The sequence below is a fragment of the Mauremys mutica genome, chromosome 8 (genome assembly GCF_020497125.1).
Source record: "Mauremys mutica isolate MM-2020 ecotype Southern chromosome 8, ASM2049712v1, whole genome shotgun sequence".
Taxonomy (NCBI): domain Eukaryota; kingdom Metazoa; phylum Chordata; order Testudines; family Geoemydidae; genus Mauremys; species Mauremys mutica.
Window position 1 is genome coordinate 75,973,023 of NC_059079.1, and position 20,059 is coordinate 75,993,081.

Consider the following 20,059-nt stretch of genomic DNA (forward strand, 5'->3'; position numbering starts at 1 on the left):
ACTGTGCAAACTAAATCATTCTGTCAGCATCCCTGCAAGGATCCGAGCAGACTCACCGGGCGAGACAGCGCGCGCTTGGACAGACCCGCTGGCCGGCACGGCAGGCTGGAATTTGCAAGCTGTCCTGATTCATTAAGGCGCTAACACTGCACGCCTCACTGCTGCAGCGCTCCCCTGGCCAAACAAAATGGTGGCAGCGGGCGGCAATCCTAGCAGCTAGCGCGCCCTTGTCCCTCTCCAAAAGCAATTGGATACCACTCCCCCACCCCCAGTCCCTTCCCAGCCTCCCCCCACCCCACCACGCGGGAAGGGAACAAGGAAACCACATTTGGGGGTAACTGCAGAGAAATGAGCATGGATTTCCCCTACGCTGCGGCCACTGGTGAGCGGAGGGAGCCATGCGGCTAGGAGAGCACTCTATTTTCTTGACTGCTGGAGCGGAGGCCGGGGTAAATGGGGTGGCGCGTACGTGCAGCTAGTGCCCCAGGTGCCTGGAGCTGGCACACCAGCCTTTTAAAACCCATACCAGACGGGAGTCTTTTTTTCCCCCCTGCTTTAAATAGCCTCTGAAACTGAGCCAGGAACAGTTTGTTCGACAAACTCCAGGTCCCCTGCTGCCTACCTCCAGCTCAGTGCTTGGGGCGCGGCACAGAGCTGGCCATTAGCACTGGGGTGGGCGGAGGAGGTTTTGGAGACGGACTCTGGTTCCAGGTGGATCTTGCAAATGATGCGAATTCAAGGGAGCAGGTAGATAAACCTAGCTGGTTAGCAACTAGCCCTCTCACCCCCCACCCCAATATCTGCACCAAGGGATGGGGCAGCGGGATCCCCACAATGATTAGCAATATGAGGCATCAAGTGCTGAGACAGAGATTTAAAGGGGCACATATAAGAAGGGACACACTTCCCCTGGGTATGCCCCAGAATTTACCTGCCTTCAATGGGTGGCAAATCCCCCCAGGGAGCCAGGCCTCGCCCACTTGAGCCGAGGGAGAACTCCCTTAGTGAACGCTTCTGGCAGGTCCAGAGCCTCTCTGTGGGCCAACCACTAGGAGGCAACATTGCTCACCTCCACACACAGGCAGCCTCCAGCCAAGGCCCTCTGGTACGGGGAGCAGACCCAGGGTGATCCTCACCTGGTGCCAGGCGCTACAGTGCCAGTGGCTCTGATGGAGCCCCAGTGACTGGCCCAACGCCTCTGTAATTCAGCTGTCCCCCTGCCCTCGCAAGACCCGTATCCCTGTGGTGATACTGCTCTGCCCAAGTTGTAGAGATGAGAGCCTTGATCCGGATCTCAGCTCTGGCAGTGTAAATCCAGAGAGGCAGCACTCAAGCCAACGGCGTTCTGCCGATGGACACCACAGTAACTGACAGCAGCAGTGGCCCTGCGTCCCCTGGTTCTGGAGCCAGGATCAGTGTGACAGGCACACAACTGTACTGATCCATTCCTGAGCTGAACATCTCTCTCAGGGCCTGATCCTGCCTCCAGCTAAGTCAACGAGAGCAGTGCCACTCACTCCCCCTGGAGCAAGACTGGAGGCCAAATGCCCCTTTTTCTACCAGGAACTAACCTCACTTCCCTTAACTCTTTCCTTACCCCTCTGTTCTGCCATACCTGGTGTCAGCCCTGGTACCCTCCCCATGGCAGCAATCCCCTGCCTGTGGCATGCTACCCAACCAGCACGGTGTTCTTGCTAGGTATCTAACAAAGGTCTGATGAGACAGCAGTGTCTCTTATTTTGCATGCTACACTTTTTCTCTAACAAATCAGTCTCCTGCCTGGTTTTCCTGCTGCTGTCTCCATAATATTCCAACGCATGCACACAATAACCCCCAAATCTTTCCCCTGATCAGCAGCAGGAAGAACCCCATAGACGAGTGATAATTTAATTAGCAGTTTCATAAAAGGGTAAGGGTGTCTAACAAATCAGAATGAAGTTTTCAAAGCTGTGATAAAGAGCATTGATGAGGGAAGCCGTGGACATGAGAAAAGCTTTTTGATAGCGTGCCGCACAAAAGACTAATCTACAAGGTCAGTAAGTACGGTATAGAGGGTGAGCTACTTGAGTGGATAAAGGGCTAGCTTGGAAATCAAAGACCCAGTTTCCTTGTGAGTGCTAATAGTTTGGGAAGGAGGGAGGTGAGTATTGGAGCATCGCAACAATCAGCATTAGGACCACTTTTTTGCACTCGCTTTGTCAAGGACCTGGAGGAAGTACCGTGCAGCAAGGGGGTGGTGTTAGCAGAGGACATGGAGTCAGGGCAGGCAGTCATGTTCGAGGAGGCCAGAGAGGAGCCCAGGCAAGCAGACAAGTTGATTCTGCAACTGACCACGGAGCAAAGAAAGGCAGCACGGCTGGGAAAGACGGGAAGGGAGAAGGATAGGCTTGGGAGTAGGAGGGAGGTCAGACCCAGAGCAGCAGAAGGAAAAAGGAGAAAGGAAAGGCAGAGCCCTTAGCATAGGACAGATCTCCTGCCTATTGAGTCTGGGACAGTGGGCATGTGAAGGGTGAATTCTTCCTAGGCTGTTAGGGGCTGAACACCCCCCCTCCCGCCTGTGCCATTTCACCTGATCCAGAGAGCCAGGAGGCTCCTGTGCTTAAGGGACCAGCCAGGAGATCTAGTTCAATGCTCAGCTCTGCCCCAGCCTCCCTGTGTGACACGGGCAAGTCATTTATCTCTGTGCCTCAGTTCCCCCTCTCTGAATTTGGGAACGACCCTCCTTGGTCTGTCTTGATCATACGCTCTTTGGGTCCAGGGTTGTTTCTTACTGGACACTTAGTGCCCAAAACCAGGGGACCCCATCTGCAGTCTCTGACTTGTCCTCTGAACCCCACGTCACAAGAGATTTACATTCTCATACAGGGGATGCACAGAAAGCCCACGGATTGGCTGCAATATACTAACTGCCTAGGATAAAGGCAGCACTTCTAAAGAATGCAAAGCTGCAGCACTTCTCAGGGGCGGCTCCCTGGTGCCCTAGATAAAGACACCTATGGTGGGTTGGATGGAAGTGTAGGCCACAGGCCCCGCTGTGGGAGGTGGGGCAGCTCAGGAGTGTGCTGAAACAGCACAGTGCCTCTGGAGACCACCAGGGGGTGCCATCACTGTGCCAGCTCAGAAGGGGAAGTGGTGTTCCAGCTCCTTCGTGCCCCCCAGGTGCAGAATCTAGCCCAGTGGTGGGCAACCTGCGGCCCATCAGAGCAAGCCACTGGCTGGCCACCAGACCGTTTGTTTACATTTGCATGGCCTCCCGCAGCTCCCCGTGGCCACAGTTCGCCATTGCCAGCCAATGGGACCTGCGGGAAGCAGTGCGGGCCTGGCCATCGTTTCCCACAGCTCCCATTGGCCGGGAACAGCGGACCGCAGCCACTAGGAGCTACAGGCGGCCATGCAAATGTAAACAAACGGTCTGGTTGCCTGCCAGGGCTTGCGCTGATGGGCCGGAGGTTGCCCACCACTGGGCTAGCCCCAGCAGTGGCATGGCAGGAGGGTTGCAAGGTGCTGGGGGAGAAGCTCTCTGCATCAGAACTCTCCCTGGTGCATGTGCCGAAACCCCTGTGCAGAACATGGCCTTCGAGCGACAAAGTACCACACTCAATACAGAGTAGATAGCTGCATCTAACACACAAGCACGTCACATAGAAAACAGGCCTGATTGTTAAAAGAAAGCACACACTGCGTGTGATTTGCATGTGCATTTACTGCAATCAGGCACACAAATAACCGGAGCCAATGATTTGTGCGTGCAATTCCTGATTTATATGCACAATCACTGAAACTGCACGGGCAATTTCAAATGTAAACCCAGCATGTGATATGATTCTATATTGTGGCATACACACACAGCAGGGAATATAAATAGCCTTACTGAATAATGGTCCCAGGAAATCCTTCTTGTGCTTTGCAAAGAGCCAGACAATGAGCCCATATTTGGAATGCTTTGAATACTTTCTGGTCATCAGATTAGTGAGATGAAGAAGGTAAAGCAGAGGGCAACCACAACAATGCCACCCAGAGACAGCAGTCTTCACTCATTGATAGAGGTTATAGCAATTAGGTCAAAAGTCTCCAGAAACGAAGAACAAAAGGCTTGTCTACAGGAAGAGCCATGCAGAGATGGACCCAACTTCAGGTGCCAGCCAGGCAACAGCCTAGGGCACAGTGGAGATAGCATGCAGGTGAGCACACACCCTGGAGCTGCTCCTGCCCCACGCTGTGCAGAGCCTGGAGAGATGAGGAAGGAAAATGTAGTCCCCAAGGGATGGCCTGTTCTTCTGTGGGAGCAGCCATAGAGCGAGGAGGAGACAACACAGACAGTACGGATTTGCTTCCTGCCACCCTGACCTGTCCAACGTTTCCTTCACATGACGTATGCGACCGTGTCACCCATGCTGAGTGTGTATTACGCATTCCCCCGTTCACCAGGGGTTACAAATGCACAGACTGTATGTGCTGGGCCAGATCCTCACCTAGGGTTGCCAAGTTGGTAATATTTTAAAAACGGACACTCCAGCAGGAGAGCCAGAACCTCTCCGCCCCGCCTCTTCCCCCCCAAGGCCCTACCCTCTGTCCACTCCTCTTCCCCTCCCCTCTCTGTCACGTGCTGCTTTTCCCCTCTCCCCGATCCCCACCCCCACCCCACCTGGGTCAGGAGGGCCTCGCCTGCGGAGCCAGGGCGGGGAGCTGCAGCTGCCCAACACAGGCAGGAAGCAGCCCCAGCTGTGTGGGGGCTGGAGCGGGTGATGACTCACCACCACCCCGCCTCCTCCGACCACAGGAACCGGACACTGGGTATCCGGTCAGTAGATCTCCCCTTTTCAACCAGACTTTCCAGTCAAAAACCGGGCACCAGGTCACCCTATCCTCATCTAGTGTAAACCAGCGAATCGCCACTGAGGTCAATGGAACTACACTGCCCCTGGCTCTCTAGGTACAATAAAAGTGGCATGGCCCCATGGATAGGGCTGGGCTTACCTCCTTGCTCTGAGCCACCATAATGGCAATTTTTAAGCCAAAGCCCTCATCGAAATCAAACAGGGGGATGGCCTAAAAAAAATCGATGGGGCTATGGCCCCACTGCTGCCAACTCACCATGTGACCCGGGGACAAGTCAGTTGCCTTCTCTGTGCTTTGGTTTCCGCAGCTGTGAAACAGGCTCACAGTAATGTAAAGAGCTTTGAGATCTAGGGTGCAACTAAGGACTCAGTGGGGTTTCTATGTTCTATTCAAAGCTCTCCAGGGCTCCCACAGCTGGGATGCTGATGAGTGGCAACAGATGCCGAACTTCCAAGTAGCAGTCATTCCCCCACTCCCAAATATCATTTTTATATACATATAAACTTTTTAAAAGCACATTTTCCCATTCTGTTTCTAGGCTGGCTCTGCCAACAGCCGAGCAGGCTACCACGCCGTCCATCAAATCCTAATACAATTCTGGTGAGTTGGAGCGCACAGATCCTGTAATTTATAGGAAGACTGTCATTCTCAAAACAAATAATCCCTAGAAACCTAGCACATTCAGAGTTAAGGTGAAATTTAAATGAAACCCAAACATGGGAAAGAATGAAAATCCAGTTAAGATACTCAAACTGCCTTAACTGTGCCCCGTTAGTGGCATCCGCCTCCAATCTTCCCTGCTTTGAGCCTTTCATACTTAGCTCCTGCGGGCTTTCACTCACACCATGAAGATGTGTTTGTTATTTTGAGGATCAAGGACATTTTCTAAGGGCTTTGAGAGGTTTGCACAGGTCTACATTACAAAGTTAGCTGGCATAGCTATGTCAGCTAGGCATGTGAAAAAATCACCCCCAGCCTGACATAGCTACGCGGCAAAAGCCCTAGTGTAGACACAGTTACACCAGCAAAAAAAATCCTTAAACTTAGCCAGAAACAGCTGATGTCAGCAGGGGAGGTGGTTTAACTAAGCCAATTCCTTTCATCGGTATAACTGGCGTCTTCACTAGAGGGCTCTTCCGGCATAGCTACACTGGTACGGCTGTGCCAGCAAAGCCTTTGTAGTGTAGCCAAGCCCTTACTCAAACTGCTGGAACAAACTATCAAGGCAAGTGGTGGATTCTCCATCTCTTCAGCTCCAGACCAGCTGCCTGTCTGGAAGATGCTTCAGCCAAACACAAATTACATGGCTCAATAAAGGGGTAACTGGGTGAAATGGGATGGACGGTGATATACAGGAGATGATCTAATGAGATGATCTAATGGTCCCTTCTGTGAACCTAGAAGCACCACCAACCCTTTAATGAGCACAGGAATCAGGTCCTCAGGTTTCCATTTCATCCAGGAGACAGCACCTTGGACGTTCATTCTTCCCCAGTGACCCCGAGGGGGATCACCCCATGTACTGAACCACAAACACCACTTCCAGCAGCAGCAGCATGGGCTTTCCTTGGAGATCTCTCCTCCATGAACTGCCCTAGCCTGATCCTGCTTAGCTAGTGAGATGAGCAGGACCCACAGGGGTACAGCAGCTGCACATGAACCAAGGGGGCAGAAATGCAGCAGTTGGGTGACATTCTAGGGCACTGAAAAGTCAAATACAGGCCTAACTTTGAATACACAGGGCCAGAGCCACAGCTGATGTAAATCAGCAGCACACCACTGAAGCTAAAGGAGCTGCACTGATTTACACCAGTAAATATGATCCTTTATGTGCACTGGTGACTGACAATACCAAACTGTCCCTTACAACTCAGAAATCCTTGAAAAACTAATGCACCCTGAGAGTTCTAGTCTACATGTAAACCATATTCTAAAATCAGAACCACGGAGCAGGAAGAACCAGGCACTGACGTGTCTGCTCAGCGCAATTACAGATGCAAGACTGCAACTAACAAATTAAAGAAGCCCACACAGAAAGAGTCAAGAGAAAACCCTAACGGAAGCATTTCAGCTCACACCCACACCTAATGGTAGGGCTAGGAAGTCAGCACCGGGAACGTCCTGAGAGCAGCAGAACCAGCAGCATTCAGGAAAAAGCTCAGAACATCCATAGCGAAGGAGCATTAGAGATGCACAGTCTCACGGAGAAGACAAAAGAATGATCAGGGTGAAGGATAGAAGCATCTACTGCATACGTGACGGAGGTGAATGACAGGTTAAATAACAGAGGAATGGAAAAGAATGGAGGAACGTGTTCAAAAGAGAAACTCCCAGTGGAGAACATCAGCAGCTGGAGTAGAGACAAGAGGTGGGTGATTAGGGTTGAAGGAGACATCTGAAAGCCAGGTATGTGCAAAAGCAAAGCAACACCCATCACATGGGAGGGTGAGGTGGAGAATGACTGAGAACTGGGGGAAAGATCTGGGAATGAGAACACAAAATTAAAGAAAAAGAAGCCTGAAAAGTAACTGAAAATCATGATGAACTGGAATGGGAACTGCTGAGGCCAGACAAGATTTAAAGGCCCAAATTCAAACACCATACAGCCACCACCCAAGTGCTGAGGGAATCACTTGCTTGGATTGCTAGATGGCCATCTGACATCATGCTAATCAAGGACTTTAAAAGCTGCGCTTAAGGAAACTCAAGGAAAGTCAAGGGAGGCCAGAGGCCAGGATGGGAGTGCATCAAGACCTCAGCGCACTGGGGCAAAATCAGTCCTGAGGCATGTGGATGCAATTCCTATTCGTTGCAATGACATTGTGCAGGCTTATACCAGGCCAAATGGGTCTAAAAATTACTGGACCTAATTCTGCTCTCAGTAACGCTGGCATAAATCTGAAGCAAATCCATAGCGCTCAGTGGAGTTACTCTGGATTTACACCTGTGAGCAGAACTGGATCCATGGCCCGCGGGATAAGATCACATGCAGCTCTAGGGCCCCTGAAGAAATATCTTGGCAATTCAAATCTAGTTTGCCAGTTGTAACCTCAACTACCAACCAGTGGGGCCAGAAATGATTTTCAGATGCAGATTCTGTTCCCACAGCTCAATAAATCGGGAATCACTCCAATGGCATCAGTGGAGTTACACCACTGGAAAACTGGCATAGGTGAGAGCAGAATCAAGCCCCTCAGATGGCTCTGACCCGTGACATAGAAATGGAAGGCTCCATGTCTCACAATGACGTGCCGGGGACATGTATTACCCACTACATTCTCTAGCGCTTGATCTTGACAAAACAGAGATTCAGTGGTCTCGGTTCTTTTCCATCTCTAACTTTTATGACTTCTAAGAGCTTAAATGGGAAGATGCAACATCCCAGCATAAGCATCATCCAGAGAGGAAGAGGAGGAATGGAGGACATTATAAACTCCCAGAGTCCTGTGCTCACAATCTAGCTACATCAGTGGTAACCTGAAGTTCCAACTGTTTGCAATGCAGTGACGATATTTGCTATAAAGTGGGGATCTCTCTGACAGGTGACTGTAAAAATGGCATCGGGGTAGCCATGTTTGTTGGCTCATAGATCCCATATGAAATCTTCTCACCTGACACATAAAAAGGTGGCATATCCCTTCTGATGCACCATCCCCAGTAACAAGGATTTTTCTGGCCAAATTATATCCTGATTGGCAGCTGTGCCTTTAGTAGCACTGCATAAGCGTGAAGGAATCCAGAATATGGCCTGTTAAAGAAGCAGCTTATGATTCTGAGTGATGATACACAGGAAGGGGAGAACCTAGCTTGACTCTCAGATCTAGGGGACGTTGCAGAGCTGGAGACTAGAAAAAAAAACTTTTTATTTGTAAAATGGGTACATCTAAGATAGAATTAATGGGACAGATGCAGGAGCCTCTTTCAGTGTCACTTTTCAAACATTTTAAAGCCTTCGTATTAATTATCCAGAAAGGATTACACTTTCCAATCAAGGCAAAGCACAAAAGAAGCGCTCTTTGATGAGACAGAGATGGGTCCAGGGAGCTGGGTGAGAAAGATCACTGACCATGTGACAGACAAAAGGAGAAGAAAAAATATGGAATGGTAGGAGAGATTACAGGCCACGAGACCCAGAAGAAAATAGATTTAAGCAATTCTGCAGCACGCGTTTGCTAGGGGAATCACTTTTTCACACACCAAGCCTCATTCTGATCTTATTTTCTCCAGTAGAGATCAGGAGTAACCCTAATTAAGGCAATGGGGTAAACCTGGTGTATGTGTCTCAGAATCAAGCCCTCTGTTTATCTCTGAAAACTAATTTTGGGGTGTTCCAAACCTCAGTAGTGCCCAATATGGTATGTAGGCTGATCCAACCACTTCCTTGGAATACATGGGTTCCCCTTTGCTTCATTCTGCTGCTTTAAAAAGTTGTGACTTTAAAATCCTTTTCTGCTTCTAATAACAGGCTGCCCCGTGCATTGATATGGATTGTCACAGAAGACCCTGCAATGCCATCTGCCTGCTTCCCCAACGTAGGGGAAGGCAGTATGGGAAAAGAATGCTTGGCGTGTGACAACTGACAATGCTCTCAGGGCCAATACCCACTGCCCCCAAAGACCAGAGGCACCCCGAGAAGAGAGGACTTTTAAGGATGTGTCTGATACACCATGCAGCACCCCCTGTCCCCTGCACTGCACTGACTGGGATGTGTGTGGAGCTCAGAGCAGGGCGAACTGAGAGGTGATGTGTAAGTCACAGCAGGTAAATGGGCTCAAAAGGTTCTGTAACACATACATGTCTGAAGATTAAACCTAATAGCCTGGCTGAGAGAGACATGTGCTGACACAAAACCCAACCCCACACCTGTTTGATTTACAGGATCACATCTCGTCTCTCCCACCAATAGATCAATCCTGACACCTCCCAACACAGACACAGAGTAAATACATTCTGGGCTCTCCCCGCACCCGCTAATAACTGAACCCACCACTTTGCTCCACACCCCTATGAATGAATTCTGGGCCCACCCTCTGCAAATCCCTGCCCCCAATAAATGAAATCTGTCCCCCAATCCAAGACTGCTAGGCTCCCCCATCACATAACAACGCTGGTCTGGGGCTGCAGAGCTCCGGGGCACACAGGATACCCTGGACCTATGAGAAACTCTTTCTGAGAATCATAGATGAAAGGCCACAAGGGACCATGATGATCATCCCATCTGACCTCCTGCATCAAGCCCATCCCTTCCAGTCGAGCAAGAGCAGCTCTCCCCCACACGGGCCACTCTGTTCCTTGCTCCCCATTTATCTGCAGAGAAGATACCTCTGACTCCCCGGGCCCTGCCCAGCCAGCTCGCCCAGGCAACACCCAGCGCGGGTGGGCAGGAGGGGAAGCTGGCCCTGCCCCAACATGCCGGAGCATGGGCAGAGAAGCAACGAGCACAAGAGTTGCGAAGAACTTTCCCCTCCTTTAACCGCAGCTCCGAATGGGGCGCAAGCCATACCGGCTCAGAGCCCCTTTGGGCCGGACTCGCTTCACGTACGCCATTGTTATGCTGCTGCCACCTGGCCTGGCGTCGGCGCAGTCGCCGCCGATTGCTGCCATGGGGAGTGAGATCTGCCACAGGCCCTGCTGACCCCCTCACGCCCACTGGCTGCCCTGGGACCTGCTCCTTGTCCACGTCACCTTGGAGTCGGACCCCAAAGCTCTGCGCAGATTCCATTGTTTCCTCCCTCTCTGGCTGCATAAGGGCTTTGCTGGTTAGGGAAAGGGGCTCCTTTCCCCCCCCCCCCGACTATTTGCTGATTGGTTGTCTGCTCCAACCACCTCTTATCTTCTGCCCTCCCAGCCCCTCCGCTACAGCCTCATTCCTACCCCCATTACCCCCGTCAATACTGCCAGTCCTTCTTCCCCCCCTCCCGCCCCCAGGCCTGTTAACTCAGCCCCTCCACCCTCCCCACTCCCTCCATCTCCCACCGGACTTAAAGCTGATCTAAGAGGCCATTTGCCTCCCTTCTTGTATGTTACACCTTGTTGGCCCTCCCTCCCTCTTTGTCTGTCTGGTCTAAGCAGACAGTAAGCAAATCAGGGCAGGGACTGTCTCTTAACTCTGCGCAGCATGGAGCACAATGGGGCCCTGATCCTGGGGCATCACTGGCTTAACAAACAATCATCCTCCTCCACTCCACAGGAGGTAAATTTCAATGGAGCCGGGTGTCACTAGGCAAACAGGCTCATCAAAGAGGGGTAACGATCAGTCCCATCGGACCTGCCCAGCTCCAACAGGAGACAACTTGGGTTTCCATTAAGGAAAAAAAGGATTCAAAGCACTAGTGAGAGGGGGAAATGTTAAATGCTCCTTCGGCCAAGGGAGGAATTCAGTCTCCACCTCTGTCACCAAAGCTCGCAGAGCTGGAGAGGGACCCAACAGGAAAAGCTGGGATTGCCCCCAGATCCGGGGTCCTCTGGGGGAGAAAAGCGCCAGAAAGGCCCCCTCCTGGAAGTTGAAGTTGAGGCGGGGGGTGGCGGGGGTAGAGGAAAGCTTCAGCACTATATTCTTGTTGAGCAACAGAGCATGAGTAAACACGATGGAGGCTTTTCGTGGTCTGGTGAGTTTAAGCTATGAGCTGAAAGTTTAACTATTAATACACTTAATCAAGGGGTCCTTCCTGTGCCCAGGTTTGGGAAAACAAATTTGCCACCAGTGAAGAGGGTGGGGGAGAGACCAGGGCAGGTCAGCACCGCCCCAGCGGAACCAGCCTCCTGAAGAGGAGAGTGGTGGATCTGTGTGGAGGATGGAGGAAAGGGGGGGGGAGGAAACAGGCCTGGAGGGGGCTGGCTCCGGCCTCCTCATTGTGAGCCTGAATGTGGCCATCAAAGCGCGTGATGGAGTGGCAGCCAGACAAAGTGTGGAAAGCCACACCACCGCCCAGCAGGAAATCCAGAGTCTCCCAAGCAGGGAAGGCATTTGAATAGCAAAGGTAGAAGAGCGCCAGAGGAGATGCCTGCTGCTAGGTCCCAGACAGAGCGGGATCCGGGTGTGAGCAGGGAGCTGGCCTCAAGACAGCCATCTTGGCGGCTTGGCATGATTTGTTTCAAGACTCCTCACCCTGTAAGTGGCATTCACTCCCAAAGGCTCCTGCAGCCCATCCTAAGGATCCCAGCACCAGAACCTGTCCTGCATCGGGAGGGAAACTTCCCACCAAGGGGGCCAGGCCAGTTCCTCATTGGGTGTGAGCTGGCGTAGTGCCATGGACTCCCTGACTTACAGCTCCCTGGAGGATCTGCCCCCAAAGCCAGGGGGTGGGCAGCCCCTGGGAAAGCCTGGGGGCCAAATCAAGATTTGGTGTAAATGGTGAAGCGATGGCACTCGCAAGATCCAGCAGGTCTGAAAACCCAGGGGATGGGAGTGGAAGGGACCAGGGGCTGGTAGCAGCCAGAGATACAGTAACGCAGCACCCTTCCCTCCAGGTTTCACTCACACCTGCACCATCTGCTACCCCCCGGCCCAAGCCCACGTGAAGCCTGGTCTCCAGCCTTTTTACACCCCCAAGAACAGATTCAAGTGGCCAGACCGCTGCCCAGAATGGGGGCTGGTGTGCACACCCGTCAAACGCCTCGTCTGCACGAGCTATGCACCTGTGCTGCCCCACAGATGCCGCCCGGCCAAGGTAGACGTAGGGCCTGAGCCTGGATCCAGTGGCGTGAGAGCAGAAGCAGGCCCAGGGGGAGTAACCGACACCACCACTCACAGGGGCTTGGCTCACACTGGCTTTCAAACTCCAGAATGGCCCTTCCAGGCACAATAGGCCCAATTCTGCTCTCCTGCACACCAGTGTCAATCAGGAGGAACTGCACTGAGATTACTGGAGTCAGAGTGGAGTAAACGGAAATCAGGTAAGGGTAGCAGAAGTCAGACCTTCTCCTTCTCCTCCGCCCCACCACCTACACTTTCTACAGACCCCTGAGTCTGGCTCAGTCGCAGGGTGGGCACTGCAGCAAATTCATCCACTCCCCGGTACGGCCTTCCATGGCACCTAAGGTGCTGGGAACCAAATCCTCTGCTTGTGTAAATTGGCACACTTCCGTAAAGTCACAGAACTCTGCTGGTTTACACCAGCAGTGAGTCTGGCTCAGAGCTTTTAATGTCACACAGTAAACCCCCAATTCCTCTATTGCCCCTTTGCCAAACTCAGCCCTCCTCTGGGGGCTCTGCCCTTGGAGAAAGCACATGGGAAAGAAGCAAAATATCAGCAGAACTTGCCCCACTGTGGTGTAAATCTGGTGTGACCCACGCTGCTAAAGGCAACGGCGTGACACCGGTGTAACCAAGAAGATGCTCAGGCCAGTGATCTGTCTGGTATTTTGCAATAAAATGACAAGCCCCCCTGGCAGCAGTGTCTCTCTGCGGGGCAGGCTCCTGCTTTGCTAGGATTCAGCTGAGAACATGGTCAACTCAGATCACCAAATGGCTCCCAGTCACTGCTGCACTGGAGCCAGATTGGAACCAGCACCCTAGAGGTGAAGAGCCCCATATGACCCTGCCCCCCCCCACCTGGAGCCAATCAGTCCCCCCATCCCCAAAAAACCTCCAACCCTCTCATTTGTAATTCACCTTGCTCTGTGTTACCAAGCTTTTAAATCTGAATGGGCCAAAGGGTCAGATCCTCCGTGGCTGTAGATCATCTCCACTGACATCGGTGGGGCTATGCCGATTTACACCAGCTCGGAGTCTGGCCCTAAGTGCTACTGGCGGAGCTCAGATGCGAAACCACCAGAAAACCACATTGTGCTTAGGAATAAACGGTGATACCAACAGGCAGCCGTGTAGGGTGACCAGATGTCCCGATTTTATAGGGACAGTCCTGATTTTGGGGTATTTTTCTTATATAGGCTCCTATTACCCCCCATCCCCTGTCCTGATTTTTCACACTTGCTGTCTGGTCACCCTACAGCCGCGTGTCCCCATGTGCTCCAAACGCATGGTCCGAGAGTGCCCCTGGTGAGAACAAGTCAGGAAATGCCATGCGCTCCCCTCTGCCTTCTCTCTGGATCATTGCTTAGGAGAAGAGTTTATCCCCTAACCTATGAGGTGGGCAGGGGGGTTGATTCCCCAAAACCAATGGAGGAGATGCCACCAGGTCTGCGGGGACGGGACACACTTAACCAAAGGGGACATTTCCCCTGCTTAATGAGAGGACAATTTGGCCCCTCTGTGATAGAAGCCGCTTGTGAGATGCACTGGACAAGTCCCTATCACAGTAAACCCCATTTCAGCATCCCCCTCGAGCACGACTCACGTCAACTGCATCCTTTATCAAGGTGGAACAAGCAGGTTTTTGGAAAGAGGCACCTGCAAATACATCGTCAGCCAGTTAATGTCACACATGCACTTTTGGCTGTATCAGTCCTCAGCCTTCAGTGCATCCCACGCTGCTGGAGTGTAACACGGCCCAATGGTATTTCACAGGCACCGTGGGCCAAACTCCGTGCTAGCATAAGCTGGCACGATTGCACCAAAGTCAACCTTGTGGCATCTGCCAGAGACAAAGCTGGGTCCCTTTGCTCCTCAGATCTATGCCCCTAAGTCCATATCAGTAACAACTTGGCTCAAAGCCTCAAGCAATTCATCTATTTCCCCACCAAAGTGGTGATAACCTGTGAATGATGTATGCATGCATCCATTCAAAAAGTTTTACATTGTACAAAGCCCTTGCACACACGATACACACACACACACACTGCCTGCACCACCAACACCTTCTCCCCTTCCCACCCCCCATTCGATAACCTCTGCATGCTTCAAATGCCCTTGTTTAGCCCAATGCAGACACATCCAATATCTCCTTTTATTATCTCTCTAATCCAGGGTATGCAATCACGTTTTGCAATGTGCACTTTGCATTTGCCACCAGTAAACAAAACTCCCACGCAAGTTCATTCAGCGAATTTCATTCATGGAATCAGCCGAACTTTCAAATGATTCCGAACATTTACTATGTCAATTTCATTTGTCCGGAGCATTAAACTGTCATTTCCTCATAAGCCACTTTGTCAGCTTTAATGTGCAGAGGAAGTACATCGACTAGAACTTCAAACACACAGAGCCAAGTCAACCCTCACCAGCAGAAAGCTATAGGCGCTTCTTTTGTTAGTTTATTTTTATTATCACGCTCTGATGGGTTAACCCCCAAAAAACCTCTGGAGGTCAGATCACTGAGTCTATAAGGCTATCTATGCATACACGCACACAATGGCGCCTACTTGGATTTACCAACAGCTCCCAATTCCGTAGGGGGACACTACTAAAATCAGGCAATAAATTTACACTTGGCAGCAAAGGGAGCTAAACCCGCCCCTCTCTGCCTCGCCAATGTGGGCAGAAGCCTTGGAGAATGACACTTAAGGGTTTTGTGCTCAATAAGGCACTAACGAAGCCGATTTGTTTTTGACATTGCACTGGGAGTTCTCATCAAGGTCTAAATGCCCAGACTGTTTGTTGTTGTCATTTTTTCAAAGGGTGACACCATGCACAATCTTTTAGGAAAGGAATTTTTTGGAAAGGGGCACTCTGTTTTCTATGTCTAACTAAAGGATACTTTACATGCTAAAGGAAAAACCCAGGTCTGCTTTTCTATTAATCAACGCCTCTTAAAGGCAAAATCCTTGCTATTTGGCCTTCAATTTCAATGGCTCATGCTTCTTTCAAAGCGCACATTAAAGCAAAGCTATTTAACTGTTGGAACATTTTTTAAAACCTCACACAAATAAACAAAAGGAAAAAACCCCAGTTACAGTAGCACTAAGTGAAAGCAAATATATTCAGGCTGGGACCTTTGTCAGCCCAAGTTCTCCCTATGCCTAGGTGCAGCATAGAAGACCACCCAGTGTTTGGGGAATCCTCCAGCACACAGAGGGGATAAACAGGGTTGGAGTTAACAATGAAGTTGCAGTCTGAGCTCTGAATTTCCTGGCTTTGGTGGGTTTAAGCTGGACCCCACACAATTACTTAAAGCAGTTGCTTGTAGGGAAGTAGCCTGCAGGTCAAATTTTCACTCCCGGGTGCTATGGGTGCATTTGTAATAAATCCCACACTTGGACAGGCAAATCAGGGAGAGAAACACCTAACCACCCTCCTGAATAGGCAGCTACCTGATCGGAAGTCACAGGGTCCTATCTGCATGCATAAGCATGGAAGTTCATGGGTAACTTTGCGGGAGCAGCTGCTGGAAATTTAGCCTTTCGTGTTTCTTCCAGCAATTTAAGAACTTTTTTTTTAAAAGGTGCAACAGCAAGTGAAGGTGGGGAAGTGTCCCGTGACAGAATAAGGGGTCCAAGGAGCCTGGAAAAGCCAGGCAGGGGAACCATTAAAGGACCACTGACATTGTCATATCAGTCAGGGCCTATTCCCAAAGGCATCAGAAACACAACTGCCACTGAGTTCAGTGGTGCAAGATCCAGCCCCTACCCCTTGCATGCAATATATCTTTCAAGCTGCATGGTGATAAGAAATGTGCCCTACATTCTAATTCAGTGGGTTACACATGGGGCAATCCCAACCATTAAGTTGTTCTTTTAAAACACGGTATTTCCCAGGTATCCTACAACTAAGAGGGCATGGATCCTTTACTCCCTCAAGTAGTCCTCAAATCACGCCAGTCATCCCATCCTCTCCAAGGAGTCTACTCATGGGAGCAAAGATTGCTGGATCAGGGTCACATGGAGTGCTGCATACATATGATCTGTTATCACTGGATGTGTGTACAGCTTTGTTTATGTTTAGGACCCAGAATAAGTAGCACTTCCTTTTTAATCGCTCATTTGAGCAAATAATTAAAGGACCCAAACCAAACAACTGGGTGGAATGGGAAGGGCATTGGTTATTGCAGGATATAACATTGGGCCTCAATGAGTTGAGCTAAGACTGAGCAGAGTTTTGTATAATAATCAACAGTACAGTAAATCATTTGCAAAATACACTACCGCTTTACAGCTAGCAGCGTGCGCTGTGGATGCGTATTAGATAAATTACACATTGTACATTGCAATCGTCTGCTTCCATTTAATCTTTTATTCTCAGTGTATGTTCAGTGCCCACACATCAAATGCAGGGGGAGTGGAGCTCCAGTATGAATTGCATATCACAGACTCAAAGGCAAAGTGGGGGGAAAATATTACTTGGTTAAAAAAAAACCAAAAACTTAAGTTACTTGTCACACATGGCTCAGTTCCAGCGAGCCGCGCATCCCGCACGCCGGCCATCCCTCACTGACTGCAGTTTGGGAAACAAAACTAAAATGGGCAACACCAAAACAGATGGATTTCAGCTACTCTGTGGATGCAAAATTTGCTTTAAAAATAAATGAAACAAACTCAGCGCTCCTGTTGCTTATATATTAAAAAAAACAAAAACCTGTAGAAAACTCTGAACAAGTGACCCGAACACTTTGAATACCCTCTGAGCTACAGAAAAGAAAAAGAGATCAGTCCAGGGAATGCTGTTCTGCCCCAAGTCCTCTTCCTCCAGATATTTTTTTTAAAAAGGCAAATTAAAGCCGGGAAAACCCAAAGTCTGGCCCCCAGCCGCCCTTGTGCTGCTCCCCGTCCCCTCCCTCTCCCCAGCAGCGCCAGGCTCTGCATGGCAAGTTGGAGGCAGGCGAGGGAGGGTGGGCGGCCTGGGTTTGTTTGCTGAATCGCCAGCCCCTGGAAAGCAGGGCTAGGAATTGCTGACAGCCCGTGAGCTGCAGCGGCGCTAGCGGGCGCCGCTCTAATCCGCGGCTCACACAAGCAGAAGGGTCAGCTAGAGCCAGCCTGCTGCTTTCAGACACCATTGTAACCCGGGAAACAAACCAGTGATTAGATCGGGAGGGGTTGGGCTCCTGATCAATAATGCAGCGTCCTGGGATAGAGGGGCTGGCTGCAGCCACCGTGCCACCGCCCCGCGTTGGAAACTGACATTTCCCACCCTATTTCCCCCTCCTGTTAATTTCACTCAAGGGGGGGAGGGCAGGGGGGCAGGAAGGACAATTTCAATATTGCAAACAAAACTTTGCTCATTAAGCAAACGCCCCGTCCTCGCGGCCGCCACAACACCCCCTCCCCTCCCATGCTCCCGGCAGCAACCCCAATAAAGCAGCAGCGATCTGGGACTTACAGGATTCCGAACGCTACAGGGGACACACACACACACACACACACACGCACACACACACACACACACACACACACACACACACACACACACACACACACACACACACACACACACACACACACACACACACACACACACACACACACACACACACACACACACACACACACACACACACGGGACTGGCCACTTTCCTCGGTGTCTTTCCAATCGCGGTGTGTGAGGTTTGCCCCACCCCGCAAAAAATACCCAAACCTGGAAGAATCGAGCCGGGGGTGTCGATTAGTTTCCCTTTGGAGGGGACTTTAAAAGGAAAGTGCGGGAGGGTGCCTAACATCCCACCCCCCCCGGGATGTCTCTGCCTCTGCTCCAGGGACCCCTGGTGCCAGCCGGGCTGGGGCGAACTCACGGGTCATCTCCCGTGGAGGATACCACCCCCCCCCCGCAAAAAATCCCCTCTTTTTGTCTAGACCCAGTGATCTGAGACCAACCTTCTGCAGCACTTCTCCATCCCGGCGGAGGTAGGGACGAGGGGGGTTAGGGATAAGGGGGTGGGTGGGAGCAAAGGGTTTGATCGGCCCCCTCTCCCCTGGGCCACTGATCAGCACCTGAACGGAAGGGAAATTACAGGGCAAACTTTTTCCCGAGACTTTTCCCCCAACTCTTCCGCCGCCCGTGAATGCATCTGCATATTTAGCGAGCACAGAGGCCTTTTCACTCTCATGCACCTACCGGAGGAAGAGCGATCCGGAGCAAGAGCAGGAGAAGCAGCAGCGGCAGGGGGAGGAAGGAGGAGAAGGGAGGGATGGGAGCTGCAGCCACCACCACTCCGGGCAGTGCGTGTGTGTGTGTGCGCGCGCGAGCTGTCGCCGGCCGGATTAAAGAGCCAAATCCAGAGCATGCAAAAAAAATTAACACCTGCCAAAAATTATCTCTTTACAAGGCGAGGGGTGTTTGTCTCCCTCCCCTCCTGTGGGGCGGGGGGGTAAATCAGTGGGGCGGGGGGGGGCTGCAGCGCCCAGATCAAAGGGTCGCGTGCATGGGAGAGGGGGGGGCTCACAATGGGAAATTGGAAGAAAAAAAAAGAAGTGAAGGGGTGGAGGGGGGGTCTCTCCTCCAAGGCAGCGTCTCCTTCCCCGCAAACCCACCTCTACATCCCTCCTCGCTCTGGAAGTACATAGACAGCCGAACCACATTGCATAGGGCTGCTGCTGCTGCTGCTGCTGCCCGGGGGCTGCCGGCAAAACCCGGACCGGACCGACTCGCCGGCTGCCCACTGCCGCCTCCTCTGCCATCTCCGCCTCGCTCCCTTGGCCCTGCTCTTTTGCATGCTGAGCGCAGGCTTCTCCCCCGCCCTCCCCAACAACCAGCCCCAAAGTGAGCCGCAGCCTGGGGCAACTCCTCGAGCCGAGCAGGCAGCGCCGAGCCGCCTCCAAAGGAGGTTTTTATGCAATCGCTTTGATTATTATCTGATTAACTTGCACCGTGGCTGCCGCTGCTGCATTCCCACTGGCCACATCCCGGTCCCCAAGCCCGCTGCCATCCCTCGCTGTCTCCTGCGCTCCCTCTTTTTGCTTTCTCCTTGTGTTCCACCACCACCGCCACCACCTTGGAAAGCAACTTTTAGTTTCTCACCGTCCTTCCCCTTTAAACAAAATAAAAACAAACCCCAAAGTAAGATGCGAAACTTTGCCCAGCCGGCGTTCAGCAAGCTGGCCTGGGGCGGTGCTAGCCCAGCCGGGCTCGCTTCTCAGGGGCGATGTGGTTTTTATTTGGGGCTTTGTTAAACTGGTGCGTTCGGGACTTTCCCCTGGGGGGAGGGGGTTGGTATAATACTGAGGTTCACGCTGCTTCCTGGTGAAAACACGCTCCCTGTGCCTCGCCACAAAATATTTCCAGCACATGGGTTGATTCATTGTGGAGCCTTTTTTTTTTTATGAATAAAGGTTTTCCCGGTGGTTCCTTAGAGGTGTAAATACTTCAACAGACCACTTGTGGTACTCGTGCTAAACTTTGAAGATCCTTTTTATTATTATTATTATTATAACATGTAGATACAGATGTGTG

At 51.5% G+C, this 20,059-nt stretch overlaps 1 protein-coding gene across 5 annotated transcripts in view; it reads right to left on the reverse strand.

The window, feature by feature from the left end:
- The window catches only part of CXXC5 (CXXC finger protein 5), a 100,382-nt gene extending 81,106 nt beyond the window's left edge, over positions 1 to 19,276 (reverse strand). Inside the window, exon 1 of one of the 5 annotated variants that reach the window (XM_045028199.1) lies at positions 19,141 to 19,276. The gene's annotated coding sequence lies outside the window, so the exon portion shown is untranslated. The other 4 variants (XM_045028197.1, XM_045028202.1, XM_045028201.1 and 1 more) reach the window with 4 other exon arrangements.
- Positions 19,277 to 20,059: the final 783 nt, after the last annotated feature.